We start from the raw sequence: 15,226 nt of genomic DNA, 5'->3' as shown, positions 1-15,226 counted from the left end.
ATATAAGGAAAGGCATGACGCAGTGGGAAAGATCCTTCATCAAGAGATAGCTATCAAGCTGGGACTTCTCCAAACCGACCATCTCCCATATTATCAATACGTCCCTGAGAGTATGCTTGAGGATGGAAACTACAAGCTATACTGGGACCGCACTGTGCTCACAGACCAAACAGTGGCGCATAATAGACCAGATCTCGTATTAGTCAATAAATTAACGAGACAAACAACCCTCATTGATGTGGCGATTCCTAACAACAATAATCTACGTACTAAATTTACTGAAAAGATCGCCAAGTACAGAGATCTGGAAATTCAAATACGGAGACAATGGAGAATGCAAAGTACCCAGACGATACCGATTATTATGTCTACTACTGGAGTCATTCCGAAGACCCTCCTCGAAAGCATAAAAAAGCTGGGTCTTAATGAACATCTTTATAAGACCATGCAGAAAGCAGTACTACTCGCAACGGCCAGATGTGTACGAAAATTTTTGGGAGATACACCTTCATACCAAGTCACCTAGGGCTCGATAACACGGAAAGAGTCCCACCAGAGCTCAATCCTTTTGATACCGTAGGTATCTGGGATGAGTCAATTTTCCCCTTAGAGGGAGTGTGAGCCGTATGGCTAAATCTGGATAATAATAATAATAATATTTATCCTGTGGGAGTTTTATGTCAGTTCTTCTATCAGGCGCGGCCCCCTGCGAATGGGGGATGCTTTCTGGGTATTCGTAGCGCCAATACCCAGAGAGTAGCAGGAATACTTGCCGTGGAACAAAAACTGACACCTGGCAGTAGGTATAAAATGCACACCCATGAGAATGGAGACTAATAGTTTATGTTTAGGGCCGCTGCCTGGGGATCGCCAGGGCACGTCTGCAGCCGACGCTGGACGTGACAGCATGCAGGACGTCGGTTGCAGGGTGTTGAGGAGGCGGGCCTCTGTCACACAAACAGCTACAGCCCAACAACAAGAACAACAACCACAAGCGAGCCAAACAACAGCAAGAGCTCCACTCGCTGAAGGTGCTGCGCCGGAACATCAGCCGGCGCTCACTCAAGCGGGACGACCGAGGCAGCGCATGAAATGGACTGTGTCCATTAACGAAAGCATTTTGCGCTTCTATTATAAGGTGACAAACCTCGGTCAAGAAACGATTGGCTACAGACAACAGCTGTATGCCGAATTTTGCAGGGAGTACCCAGATATTCAAGTATCGGAGCAAAAAGTATCAGATCAATACCGGGTAATCGTAAGAAACAACCTTATCCCAGAGACTAGACGCAATACGATCAAAAGCGAAGTCGAACGGGAGATTAATAACCAAGAGCTAGTTTTAGATCAAGTCCCTAATGAAATCCTTGATGAGCAGATTCCTGAGATTCCCATACCAGAAACTCAACCTGACAATACCAGCAGGAAAACAACGAGTTGCGCGATAGCCTAGAGAACGAAATGGCTCGTGCCGTACAAGAGTTTAATGGAACAAATCCACTTAGCAGACCACCGCTACCACGAATAAACTCTTGTAAGAAACTAGGTACCCTGTTACAAATTGTGAATACTGAAGTCCTACCCAATTATGTCGTAGAAGCCCACACATTGGAATATCTGCATATGCTAATCTACTGTGCAGCTACAGCAATTGCCAATGTAATGAGCGTTAAGATCAGAACACGACGGGGTACTAATAACGCAAGGACTGCTAACAGAATTGCACCCTGGGAAAAAAGACTTCTCGGAAAAATTGAATTACTGCGTAGGGACATTGGTCAAGTCACAGAATATATAAGAGGTGTTACAAGTAGAAAAGTCATTAAAAGAGCTGAAGAAATAATGCGGAGCACTGCAGGACACTCGAGATACGACCCAGAAAATAACACAGCCCAACAGTGTCTGGATACATTAAAACAAAAACTCTCCGTCTATTCAGGACGATTAAGAAGGTATAAAGTTAGTAACAACCGAAAATGTGACAATCCACTTTTTGAGAACTCTGAGAAGGCGTTCTACCGAAAACTCAATTCCACCGTAGAAAGTGTCGACAAGTCTTACCCAAGCCAAGAAGAAATTCATGAGTTTTGGGGACATCAACTCTCCACACCAGCTGCTTTTAACAACAATGCTGGCTGGATAGAAGATACGACGCACAACTGTCACCACTACGTCACTGCTAACTACGAACCATTCACGACTGAAGAAGTCTCACATGTCATCAAAGAGCTTCATAACTGGAAATCTCCTGGACCAGACGGAGTTCAGAACTTCTGGCTTAAAAAGTTTTGGAGTGTTCATGAGTGCTTATCAACATTAATTAATCATGTTATTTCTAATCCGCAGGAATTACCATCATTTCTAACTCAGGGAACTACTTATTTAATACCCAAGGAACAAAATAACACCCAAGATCCATCCAAGTACCGCCCAATTACTTGTCTTCCAACTTTGTATAAATTGGTCACATCCTGTGTAACCAGGCGTATCTACCAACACTGTGCTCTAAACAATATCATAGAGCCTCAACAGAAAGGATGCGCTAAGGGTTCCATGGGTTGCAAAGAACAGTTTATCATCGACTCAGTCATTTCTAACCAGGCATTCACTAAAAAAAGGAACCTTTTTACAGCTTTTATTGACTATAAAAAGGCCTTTGATTCAGTACCGCATGAATGGCTAATAGATATATTGAAAATATACAAAGTCGATGATAACATAGTGACCTTTTTAAGGTATATAATGAGAGATTGGAAGACTAAAATTCACCTCCAAATACCTGGTGAAAACAATATCGAAACCGAAAATATCGCAATCAACCGGGGCCTATTTCAAGGAGACTCGTTGAGTCCATTGTGGTTCTGTTTAGCTTTGAACCCCCTTTTCCAGCTATTAAACTCCACTGACTCAGGTTTTAGCATTAAAAGCAATAATACTGTGGTAGCGAAGCTCAATCATCTGTTGTATATGGATGATTTGAAATTAATGGCTTCAACTCGAGAACACCTAGAAGAGATGCTAAAAACTGTAGAAACATTTTCTAATGATATTAGTATGCAGTTCGGTCTAGACAAGTGCCGTGTGTTGAATATAGTCAGAGGAAAGGTACAGCCCGGTGGATTCGATATGCAAAATGGCCAGAACATCGAGGCCATGGGCGACAATGATATGTACAAATATCTTGGAGTAAAGCAGGCGCGGAAAATTGACCATAAGCAAATGAAAACTGAGATAACTACTGAGTTTATAAGAAGGGTAAAACAGCTACTTCGTTCACAGCTTAACAGTAAAAATTTGTTTAAGGCACTAAACACCTACGCTTGTTCCGCGCTTAGCTATTCATTTGGTATTGTTAAGTGGACAAAAACGGATATAGAAAATCTTCAGCGAAAAGTACGAACACACCTCACAAAGGCACAAAAACACCATCCTAAAAGTGCAGTAGAACGAACGACATTACCCCGGTATTTAGGAGGAAGAGGACTTATGGATATAGGTGAGCAATTAGATAAACAAATTGCTAATTTAAGAACTTATTTTCAGATGCAGGCTCAGACATCTACTCTACATCGCGCTATCTGCGCAGTAGATGACACAACACCGATCAAACTGAGGGAAGCAGAACTGCACATAAACCACCTTACTAAGAACGAAAAAGTGCGCGCCTGGATGGGTAAACCTTTGCACGGGCGACATCCCAATGAGGTCAGCCAAGATTATGTCGATAATATAGCGTCGAACTACTGGTTGACATCAGGAAAGATGTTCCCTGAAACGGAGGGTTCATTACTGGTCATTCAGGATCAGGTTATACCAACCAGAATCTACCTGAAATATATCATCAAAGACCCTCAGGTTCAAAACGACAGATGCCGATATGGATGTCAAGCCCAAGAAACCATCCAACACCTTACAGGGGGCTGCCAGGCATTTGCTGCAACTGAATACAAGGAACGGCATGACGCAGTGGGAAAAATCCTTCATCAAGAGATAGCTATCAAGCTGGGACTTCTCCAAACGGACCATCTCCCGTATTATCAATACGTCCCTGAGAGTATGCTTGAGGATGGCAACTACAAGCTATACTGGGACCGCACTGTGCTCACAGACCAAACAGTGGCACATAATAGACCAGATCTCGTACTAGTTAATAAATTAACAAGACAAACAACACTAATTGATGTGGCGATACCTAACAACAATAATCTACGTAGTAAATTCACTGAAAAGATCGCCAAGTACAGAGATCTAGAAATTCAAATACGAAGACAATGGAGAATGCAAAGTACCCAGACCATACCTATTGTAATGTCTACTACTGGAGTCATTCCGAAGAACCTCCTCGAAAGCATAAAAAGGCTAGGTTTAAATGAACATCTTTACAAGACCATGCAGAAAGCTGTACTACTCGCAACGGTCAGATGTGTACGAAAATTTTTGGGAGATACACCTGCATACCAAGTCACCTAGGGCTCGATAACACGGAAAGAGTCCCACCAGAGCTCAATCCTTTTGATACCGTAGGTATCTGGGATGAGTCAATTTTCCCCTTAGAGGGAGTGTGAGCCGTATGGCTAAATCTGAATAATATTTATAGCTTCTTTTAATGTAAAGAGTGAAATACTAAATTAAAAATTCATTGCGGGCGCCAATTATTTTTTGACCTAACAAATATGTGAATATAAACGTATAAAACATATACGTTTTGAATTTGTTGTCTAAATTAACAATAGTTTAAGGGCGCATTAAAATTTATTGAAGGGCGCAGTGGCGCCCGGGGGCGCTGCCTTGCCGACCTCTGGTCTAGTCGATAGTACTCAGTTTTTTATTACCACATGGCGAGAAAAGCCAAAATTGATGAAAAATGACATTCCTTGTTTTTTCCCTGTACTCTTTATTTGTGCTTTTTGATTCCAGTAAAGGTTTGTTATTATTCGTAAGTCCCTTTTTTTCTATGTATTTGGTCTTTAGCATTTAGACTAATTTTTCATCTCTTTTTTTGTCAAATGCTTTCTCAAAATCAACGTAACAAACATGCACATCCACACTCATATTATCCATGCATCTTTGAGCTAACATATTAAGATCAAATAACGCCTCTCTGGTTCTTAGTAAGCTCCTGAACCCAAACTGACTATCTTCTATTCCTTCTTCCAGATTTTTAATTATACGACCATGTATTATTTTCATGTTGATCATTGTTCTTTATTCGCTACAATCTTTAACGTTTGTATTTTTAGGGTAGCACAAATGGTGGAGAGTAGTGTTGCCCAAATGCAAGACCAAGACGAGACTTAGACAGTCTTGGTCTTGGTCTTGCGCCAGTACACCTGGTCTTGGTCTTGGTATTGCGCTTCCGGTCTTGGTCTTGGTCTTGCAGCAAGAGTCTTGCAGCAAGAGTCTTGCAAGTCTCGCAGTTGCCCATTAGCCTGTTGCATATCTTAGAGCAACGTAACAGAGAGATACATTTTAAGCTTGAATATGATATCCATAGTAAAGACTAGCCAAATTAATAAATATCTAAACAACTGACACCGGGCGGGGTTTGAACCCACGATCTAAGTGATACCTGCCTATGTTCTAACTAACTAAAGGTAAAACTACCTCTTAAAATCCACAAAAATTTATTTGCATATCTCAAACGGTTTTAGAGCAATAAATAAATAAATTCTCAGTTTGTAAGAAAAATTTCAACACCCCCTATTTGGAAAACGAAGAATTTATAAAGTAAACGTTTATGAAGCAAACTGTCATTACTATTTCGTGCAGAATGACCCATTAAAGTTTGCCATACTTATTTAAAAACATCCTGTATTAGTGAAAAACATGGCTAGTTAAAAAAGTACCTAACTTTTTTATTATCCAATAAAAGTGAACGAATAAACAAACATAATGCTAAGAAAATATGAGGCTATAGTTGGGTTTTAATTTCAGTATGCTATTGCATGCTTGAATAATAAGTTAGCATAATGCTAATATAATATTCCACAGAGTGAGAAACAACACAGTTTGATTGGTACACCCGGTATACAGTGACAATAATTGACCTGTCTGGCAACAATATAGTCCAGAGAAATAAGATTTTTCTCGTGACACATCCCCCTCCAGGCCGAAACCAAATTTTTTGAGTAGTATGGACATCTATATTATTAACCTATATGTTTCCTGCAGCCGATTTTGATGATATACATAGTTATAAACAAATGAAGATCAAAAAACGCTAAATTTTCGCTTTTTTCGTCTATTACCAAAAAGTTAAGCACTTTAAACAAATTTGAGTGTAAGAAACTCATAAATCGTATAAAAAACTTCAATATGGCGTTCGCTGAATATGTCCATCCTTATTGGTTGCTTAGAAAATTGCAAAATAAATCATAAATTTTGAGTTTTTAAAAATATTCATAACTTATGTAAAAATTAACCTAGAACCTTCTTATTACACGGAATGCTGATACTTCTTGTACTTAAATTATATTTTAAATTTCAAAGCAATTGGTTAAATAGTTTAAAAGTTATTTAATTTGTTTATCCCAAATTCATTTTTTTTGCAACACTACAAGTCAGAAAATTATGAGGCTACAATCATACTTCGGACAGTTTATGAAAGAAGAACATTTATACTATTACCATTATTAAAAATAAATGACAAAAAATAATTTTAAACAGTGTAAAATTATTTTGAAAAAACATGTCGATTCCTTGCTTACTTATAAACAATTAGAATAACTTTTTAACCGTTACCTGTGGAAAAAAAATTTTATCATATTTAGAAAGACTGAATTTTTATACACATTTAGAAAGAAAAACAACTGTCCTAGGACAATTAGGGACAAAGTTAGCCCCCCCATCTATTTAATTCACATCCCTAACAACACACAACATTCCAGGAATGTACTACCAAAGTTCTATCAATATTTGAATGTCCTGGACATTTAGGGAACATTCGGTGAACATCTGTTTAAATTATTCCTGGAATGTTACCATAAGACATTCTGTGAACATACTACCAATGTTTCTATATTTTAAGTTGCGAAATAATACATAAGTGTAACAGATTCAGATACAACATTACTTATAACATACCAGACAAACTAAGTGACATTTTAGGCCTACAGTGTCAAATTTAAAGAGTTTCCCAAGTTCAATTAATACAATATTATAAACATACAAATGTAATAAAAATTATTGTTCGCGAATATTCAATTTGGAATGCGATTTTGTTAATAAAAAAATACTTATAACTTATGCAAAACCCAAGAGAGGCATTATTTATATTTATTTCTTTTGCGTTCATTTTCAAATTCGCCGTGCATATATTTTTGTGCATGGCGCTTGAGAGGGCATCACGTGACTAAAAACGACCAACCAACGACCTCGCTTCGGCCATCTTGGCATCTTCATTTTCATTTCATCTTGGCCACCTTGCCCGGCCTTGCCTTGCCGTGGATAGTTTGTATTATTTGTGCTTTTTAAGAATATTTTTTTAATTCGGATACTTTTATAATAGCTTTAATAGTATTATTAACATAGTGCATAAAATGGTGTCCTGTTTTTGACGCAGTTGGAGTAGCAGAAACAAATGTAGATAAAAAAATCTGCAGGAATAACGTTTCAATTATGACAGAAGCTCGAAACAAATGACTGTGAATTAGTGTGAATGAAAAGCCCTATTAAAAGGTTAGTATGCAAATATGTAAACGAAGGCATGCCCTGTATTTCAGAAAATAAATTAATACTATTAATACCCTAATAATACTATTCATAAAAAATCTTTTAAGTAACGTAGATATAACAAAGTGAATAAAAGGCATAAATCAGAAGAATTTTTATTTTATAAGTTAATAATTGGTCATATCCATTTATTATTTTAATAATAATTGTGAATAAGCCACAAACTTCGCTTATTCCTAACTAAAATAGTAAATAGAGATAATAACAAAAGGATTTGTAAAACTAAAATAATTCTTTTTGCGTTTTTGCTAATGTATGCGTTTATAAATAGGATGGTAGACCACACACTATAATATGCAGTACCAACTAATGAATACACAGAATATTATAGTCGATCTGCTAAACTCAGTCTCAGTACTACCGAGTCTCAGACACAACTGGCTAGTGATTTTAGTAAATAATTTAGTAAATAAAAAAAAATAATAACTAAATAGTTAATAATTACTGTAATTTTGGCAAAATTGGCCAAAAACAAAAAAAATTACCTACTAAAATCACTAGCCAGTTGTGTCTGAGTTTGGGGAACCGACTATACTAATAAACAATTTCTAAGCTGTTTTATAATATTTTGTGAGTTCATTAATCATATTTTTTATTTAAAACTAAAATTTGTTAATAATGCTTAGTAATGCATATATTTTGTATTTTTAGCTTTCCAGAAGATCCTGCGAAGAAGACATGAAGTATAGATCAGATTTGTTAATAGAGGAGTATGTTCAAAACACTTTTTAGAAAAAGATATTGACAGATCTTCACTTTCATCTGTTCGTTTGAGAGACTGTGCTGTTCCAATAGCTTATGTCACACAGGTATATGCATAACCTAATTAATAATATAGTCCGTACAATATAGATACTGTTGTAATTCATTATCTACATCGGAGATCTAAGTTGACATTGTTGCCCAACTACAAAAAATTTTTGAATTCATTTTAAGTCAAATATATCACATAATTATTGTGAAGTAGATTATACAACAAAACATATTAATATTCAATGTAAATAAATAAAAACATCAGAAATAGAAAACAAGAATTAAGGTATAATCTTATGTTACAGTTATTAAGGTACCAAGGCTATTATAAGGATAATAACGCTTGAGGTCAATGGTGTTTTTAACAAGGGCCTTCGTCCTGAGGGATATACGTTGACCGAAAGCGTTATTATTATAATACCTGTGGTGCCTTCAACGTTTAATGTCCGACTAAATTATTCTTTATATGCGAAAAATTTGAATGAATTTTGAATTGATTAGTTTTTAAATAAGTACATTTACCAGTAACATTAGTAACGTAATTGTGGTAACCATAGTTTTACTTAGGTTGATATTTGTCAACTTGACAGTATCTAAGTCGTTATTTAAATTTAATGCCCAAGGGCGTTATATCGTACTTAACAGACTTCGAAATGTCATTATTTGTCAAATAATGTACCAGTAGGACATTAAAGTAAATAATAAAAACAATAAATATAATGAATACTAAATACTTATTTGTTTGTGAAAAATCTATTTCTTTGTGGCTTTTTTGTAATTAACTATTCTAATGGGGAAATAAGCCACAATTTACTTGAAAAAATAATTTTATTAAGGTTTCTACTTCCACATCGGATGTCGTTGTCAAAATACAAAATGTTCATTATTATTATTTTATTTATTAAATATTATTTATTATTTATTTAAATATTATTTAATATTTATTTTTTTATTATTATTATTTATGCATATTATTACCTGTAAATAATATTTCTTCTGATTGTTAATTGTAAAGGATAGAAAAATTACCTTTTAATTTATTTTCTTTTAGAATCAGCTGAGAGAAGTGGTCTACAAAAAACCAGAAAGGAAACGGAATATGTGGCTACGAAAAGCAAAAGAAAGGTTTACAAAGCAAATGTGACACATTTTTTTATAATATTTAGGAATGTCAGTAAATTACATTAAAAAATGTATGTAAAGATTTTTTGCAATAAAAATGTTTATATTTATCAAGGATGTATTATTTGGTATGGCCACATATCGTCAGTGATGTGACAATACCTCCTATCTGTTTTTTTCAAGAGATTTGTAAGATAGACTAAAAACTTGTTTCGGCCACCTCCTGTTTTCATATATGTTTTGACTTGTTTTGCAGTAAATTCAACTATCTATTTACTACAAAAAAAGTCAGAATACGTACGAAAACAGAAAGTGACCTTAAAAAATGTTTTTCGTCTCCTGCAAACCTCATGAAAAAACATATAGGAGGTATTGTCACATTACTGACGATATATTTCAGTGAATGTCTAAAAAATATACTGTGAATGTTCAAAGAACGTTCGTAGACATTCATGGAATGTTCTAACAAGACATTCAGTCTAAAAATATACTGTGAATGTCCAAAGAACATTCATGGAATGTTCCAACAAGACATTCAGTCTAAAAAATAGACTGTGAATGTCCAAAGAACATTCGTAGACATTCATGGAATGTTCCAACAGAACATTCTAAGAATATTTAAAATGCTGACACAGCACTTTCCTGGGACTTTCCAGGGACATTCGTGTGCATTTGGGGACATTCCAGGAATGTTTTCAATGTCCTGTGTGTACATTCTAGGAACATTCATGGAATGTTTTGTGTTATTAGGGATGTTGTTGCAAAATAATTTTGCAATATTTATAATTATTTTTTGTAATTTTTTTTAATTAACTTAATACTGTAAATTTCCTTCTTCCATAAACTATCCCTATGCCTTTGATTGTCTTGATAGTCGTTTTGTTAGCAATAAACTGTATAATATTGGTTTTAGAGGCATATTTTTAGATTGGCTAATCAATTATCTATCAGATAGGATCATTTCTGTTAAAATCAATGAAGCTATTTCGGAGGAACGTTTTATTAATCTGGGAGTTCCACAGGGCTCTGTATTAGGACCCCTGATTTTTTTGTTTTTTATTACGATGCATCTAACCAGTTTGATATTTTGGACCTGACGTTATTTGCAGATGATACTTCTCTTGTGGTCTCAGCACAGACCTATGAGAAATTGGCATCTACTTGCAATAGTTTTTTAGTTCGGTTTAATGACTGGTGTCGATCTAATAACCTAATTTTAAATGTAGACAAAACAAAAGTAATATATTTTAATAACTTAAATTCTGTTAATCCTGTACTACATCTAAGTTTTAACAATGTACTACTGGATTCCTCAAATCATACTAAATTTTTAGGTATCCATCTCGACTCAAAATTAAAATGGTCAGTTCACATAGACATGCTCAGTAAGTCCCTTAATAAGTCGTACTATGCATTATCCCGTATTAAAAATATTATGCCCATCTCTGCGCTTTTAAATGTATACTATAGCCTTGTTTATAGTAGACTTTGTTACAACATAGTTTTATGGGGGAATGCAGTCAACAGTGACAGAATATTTATAACACAAAAACGTATAATACGAAAAATGTTTGGAATTATACCTCTTGAGAGCTGTAAGCCCATATTTATTAAGAATAATATTTTAAGTTTTCCATGTATTTATATCTTCAGAATGTTACTATATGCTGTTGATAATATTCATATGTATGACAGAAATTCTAGTTTCCACAATTATTCGACACGAGGTGGCGACTTGCTGAGGGTACCTGGTCATAGATCGAGTAAATTTGAAATGTCAGTAAAGTATATGAGCATTAGATTGTTTAACGTTTTACCAAAAAAATATAGAACAATGAATAAATATTTATTTAAGAAATCCATTAAAAGCTTATTGCTTACCAAATGTTATTATACTGTGGAAGAGTTTGTTTCGGACAGAAATATTACCTAAATGTTATCAATTCTATCTACCTTAAAATGTTTATAAAATTTATAAATGTATTAATTTTATTGTTTGTTTGTTTGTAAAACTAATGACATGTCCTATACATTGTATGTCTTAAAGGATGAATAAATATTATTATTATTATTATTATTATTATTATCCAAAGTATTACTGTAGCTTCATCATTTTCTGACTCACAGTGTTGCAAAAAAAATAAATTTGGGAAAAACAAATTAAATAACTTTTAAACTATTTGACCAATTTCTTCGAAATTTAGGGTATGAATTAAGCACCATAAGTCTCAGCATTCCGTGTAATAAGAAGGTTCTAAGTTCATTTTTACATAAGTTATAAATATTTATAAAAACTCAAAATTTATGATTTATTTTGCAATTTTCTAAGCAACCAATAAGGATAGACATATTAAGCAAACGCCATATTGAAGTTTTTTATACCGTTTATGAGTTTCTTACTCTCAAATTTGTTTAAAATGACTATTTTCTTAGTAATAGACGAAAAAAGCGAAAATTTACCATTTTTTGATCTTCATTTGTTTATAACTATGTATGTATATCATCAAAATCGGCTGCAGGAAATATATAGGTTATTATTATAGATGTCCATATTACTCAAAAAATTTCGTTTCGGCCTGGAGGGGGTTGTGTCACCAACGGGCTATTTTTTTCCTTATTTCTCTGAACTAATATTATTACAGCAATATTTATGATAAATAAAACAACATATTAAAAAAACCACTTAAATCGGACAACAGGCTTAGGAAATTTGAGACATTAAAAATGACCCGTTTTTAAGGTGGTGTGTTAATTTCTCGGAGAAGTGTATAATGATTAAAATAATATTTCGGTATTTTGTTTACACGATATCGGGCATTAATCTGTACTTTTGTCTCATATCATTATCTTATGATACTTTTAAATAATAGCCGCGCTGTTTCAGCAAATTTTGTTTAGCCGAGTGACCACATAGCACAGTCAGCATAAACAATACATAATAGTCTTACTATAATAACTATGTATACCGATAAGATTTCTGGTGTTGGGATTCCTAGAAAACTAATAATGAAAAAAATTTACTACTTATATACTTATTAAGTATATTTTCTATTAGCTAAGGTGACATATTTTTAAAAAGTTTGTATACGATATTCGATATTACTGTAGGCGTCGCGCAACGCAGGACTGTTATGTTACGATTAGAAGACGACTATTCTAAAAACCTGGACAATTACTTTCAGAGCAAAGAAGTCGGCTGCTGGGAAAGAATGTACAAAATATTTTATTTTTACATTATAATAATGACCTCTGAATACATGTCAAATGTGTCAATCGTTTTTTATGGATATTTTGATTAGCTGTGTATGCAGGCACGGATCTAGAAATTCATAATAGGGGGGTCCAGACTTACTTACTGATCGTTTGAAAATAAGAGTTGACAGAAAAAAATAATAAATAATAAAAAAATGCTTATAGACTAAATACAAAAGGGGGGTCCATGGACCCGTTGAACCCCCTCTGTATCCGCGCCTGTATGTATGTTTATGGTATTGTTAGTAATGCGCATAAATCCAATTTTCAAATTTTTTTACATTTTTTTTTCTCATAGAGTATCTAAAAATATAGCCGAACTTATATACTCCCTAAAACGACCCTCACTTCTAACTGCAAAACGCAAGAGTCTCGCAGATTTAGTGTTGTTCTTGCTCAACTCTTGCACGGTAAGTCTTGGTCTTGGTCTTGCTAAAATTAGGCGGTCTTGGTCTTGGTCTTGGTCTTGCGAAAACGCAAGAACAAGACCAAGACTGCAAGACCAAGACCGATTTTGGGCAACACTAGTGGGGAGTAACCATTGTTTTGGTATGTTTCCTGGTTTGTACACTGTGTAAAACAAGTGTACGATAATGTCTAAGGTTTCATTATTTATGACTTTTAAGCGTTCTACTGGGATTTGGTCTGCACTTATTGCTTTACCATTTTTTCTGTTTGTAATGCCGATTTAATTTCCTCTTTTAATACCTGTAAAACCGTATATCATCTTCTACTTCTTTAATGGAATTATATCTAACTGATTTCATTTATTACAGTTAGGTATTTCACTAAAAGTATAGATTTCAACAAAATCTATGGAATTATGGGCATTGCAGGAACAACAGTGAAGTTCCAAATTAATTTCGTAACAAAAACGATCAGGTATACGAACAAAATGATTTTAAAATTTATATTTGTACCCCTTTTAAAAACCTTGTGCCAAAACCATTTAAATTGCTGGTGCCATAAACGGATTGCACTATGACCGAAAAACTTTATTATTTATACTTCCTTAATTGTTAATCTAATTAACATTAAATAATTGGACAGAAATCATATAACGTCGATGAATGTTTTAAAGATAATTTGAATAAGTATCTAGTAAAAAAAAACCTTTGTGTCATATTAACCTCACATACATTTTTGCATAAACAGTTTAAAAAACTATAATTCCCTTTTCACTCCCTATTTTTATTTTACTCTAAGTATTAAAATTAATAGAGATGGATATAAATATGAACGCATAATCTTTTCTCAATGCCAATCTTTTTTTTATGACAAATCGGAAAATTTATGACGAAAAATTAAAATATTTGATCTTTAGTAACTAAAAAACTTTTCATTTATTTTAATAATAACTTTATATAACAAATTTTTCTTACAATTTGTCCCTCTATCGAATTATGGAGTTTTTTTAATGAAATAATTTTCATCACCGAAGAGGGGTGGCATCTACCCCCGAAACTAAAAGCGCAAGTTGGCACTATGTCACCTTTGTCCTTTGAGATATCCTCTAACCACTCACCAATTTTCATGCAAATCGATGCAGGTTCAACGAAATCAGAGGTAATAGCTCTTATCCACCTTCAGTGACTGCACTATAATATCTCTACCATTTTCAACTTTTCGTCAAAAAGTGTAGCAACTGAAATTGTTGAAAATGCGATTTTCTATAATTTTGTTTATTTTAATTTTTGCGCGCGGTCGATATTTTTAGAGTTATAGGGGAAAATAGTGACAATTAGTAATTATTGAATTATCTCGTTTGCAGTAAAAGCGCGAGCGTAAGATCTGATTGGTTTTATAGGAATTGTTTTTGTTCAATATCTCCATTATTTTCAACGTTTCGACAAAAAGTGCAAGGACCGAAGTTGTTGCAATTGCGGTTTACTACAAGTTTTCGAGAGAACCAGTGGCGGATCTACGAGATGGGAGAATGGGAAAATTTCCCCAACAGGATCCAAAATTAAAAAAATATTTGTTGAAACATAAAAATATATTAGCTGACATGAAACTTAAAATGTCAAGAGAAAAATTCAACTAATAAACCCGCTAGTTAATAAAAGTATAGTGAACTTAATGCATATAAGTTATTAATTATGTTTTATAAGTAATTTGGTTGGTGTTTCATTGGAAGTTTCAAAAATTGTATAAAATATTTATGTACAATAATATCATAGAAAAGAACCAATTCCAAAAATTTTATACACAGATATTTACAAAAGTGAAATAGGAACTGGATGTGCTGTTACCACAGTTGATAAGAAAATAAAATCATTTTTATTGCCAGATGTATGCAGATATATACGCGATATTAGAAGCTTTTAAATCCTTAGAAATCGATAGTAAAAACCAAGCAATATGCATA

General features: G+C 34.0%; 1 protein-coding gene and 1 long non-coding RNA gene across 3 annotated transcripts in view; one reads left to right on the top strand and one right to left on the bottom strand.

Moving 5' to 3' along the window:
* LOC126881536 (adenylate cyclase type 8) overlaps positions 1–15,226 on the bottom strand; it is a 1,218,021-nt gene that overhangs the window by 235,958 nt on the left and 966,837 nt on the right. The window lies entirely within an intron of this gene.
* On the top strand, positions 7,034–9,825 carry LOC126881542 (uncharacterized). Its single transcript, XR_007696900.1, has 3 exons — positions 7,034–7,677; positions 8,383–8,540; positions 9,536–9,825. It is a non-coding gene; the product is annotated as an uncharacterized LOC126881542 (long non-coding RNA).

This window comes from Diabrotica virgifera, chromosome 3 (genome assembly GCF_917563875.1).
Source record: "Diabrotica virgifera virgifera chromosome 3, PGI_DIABVI_V3a".
In the NCBI taxonomy this organism is placed as follows: domain Eukaryota; kingdom Metazoa; phylum Arthropoda; class Insecta; order Coleoptera; family Chrysomelidae; genus Diabrotica; species Diabrotica virgifera.
Note: the sequence above shows the minus strand (reverse complement) of the source record. Positions and strands in the feature narration are given on the sequence as shown.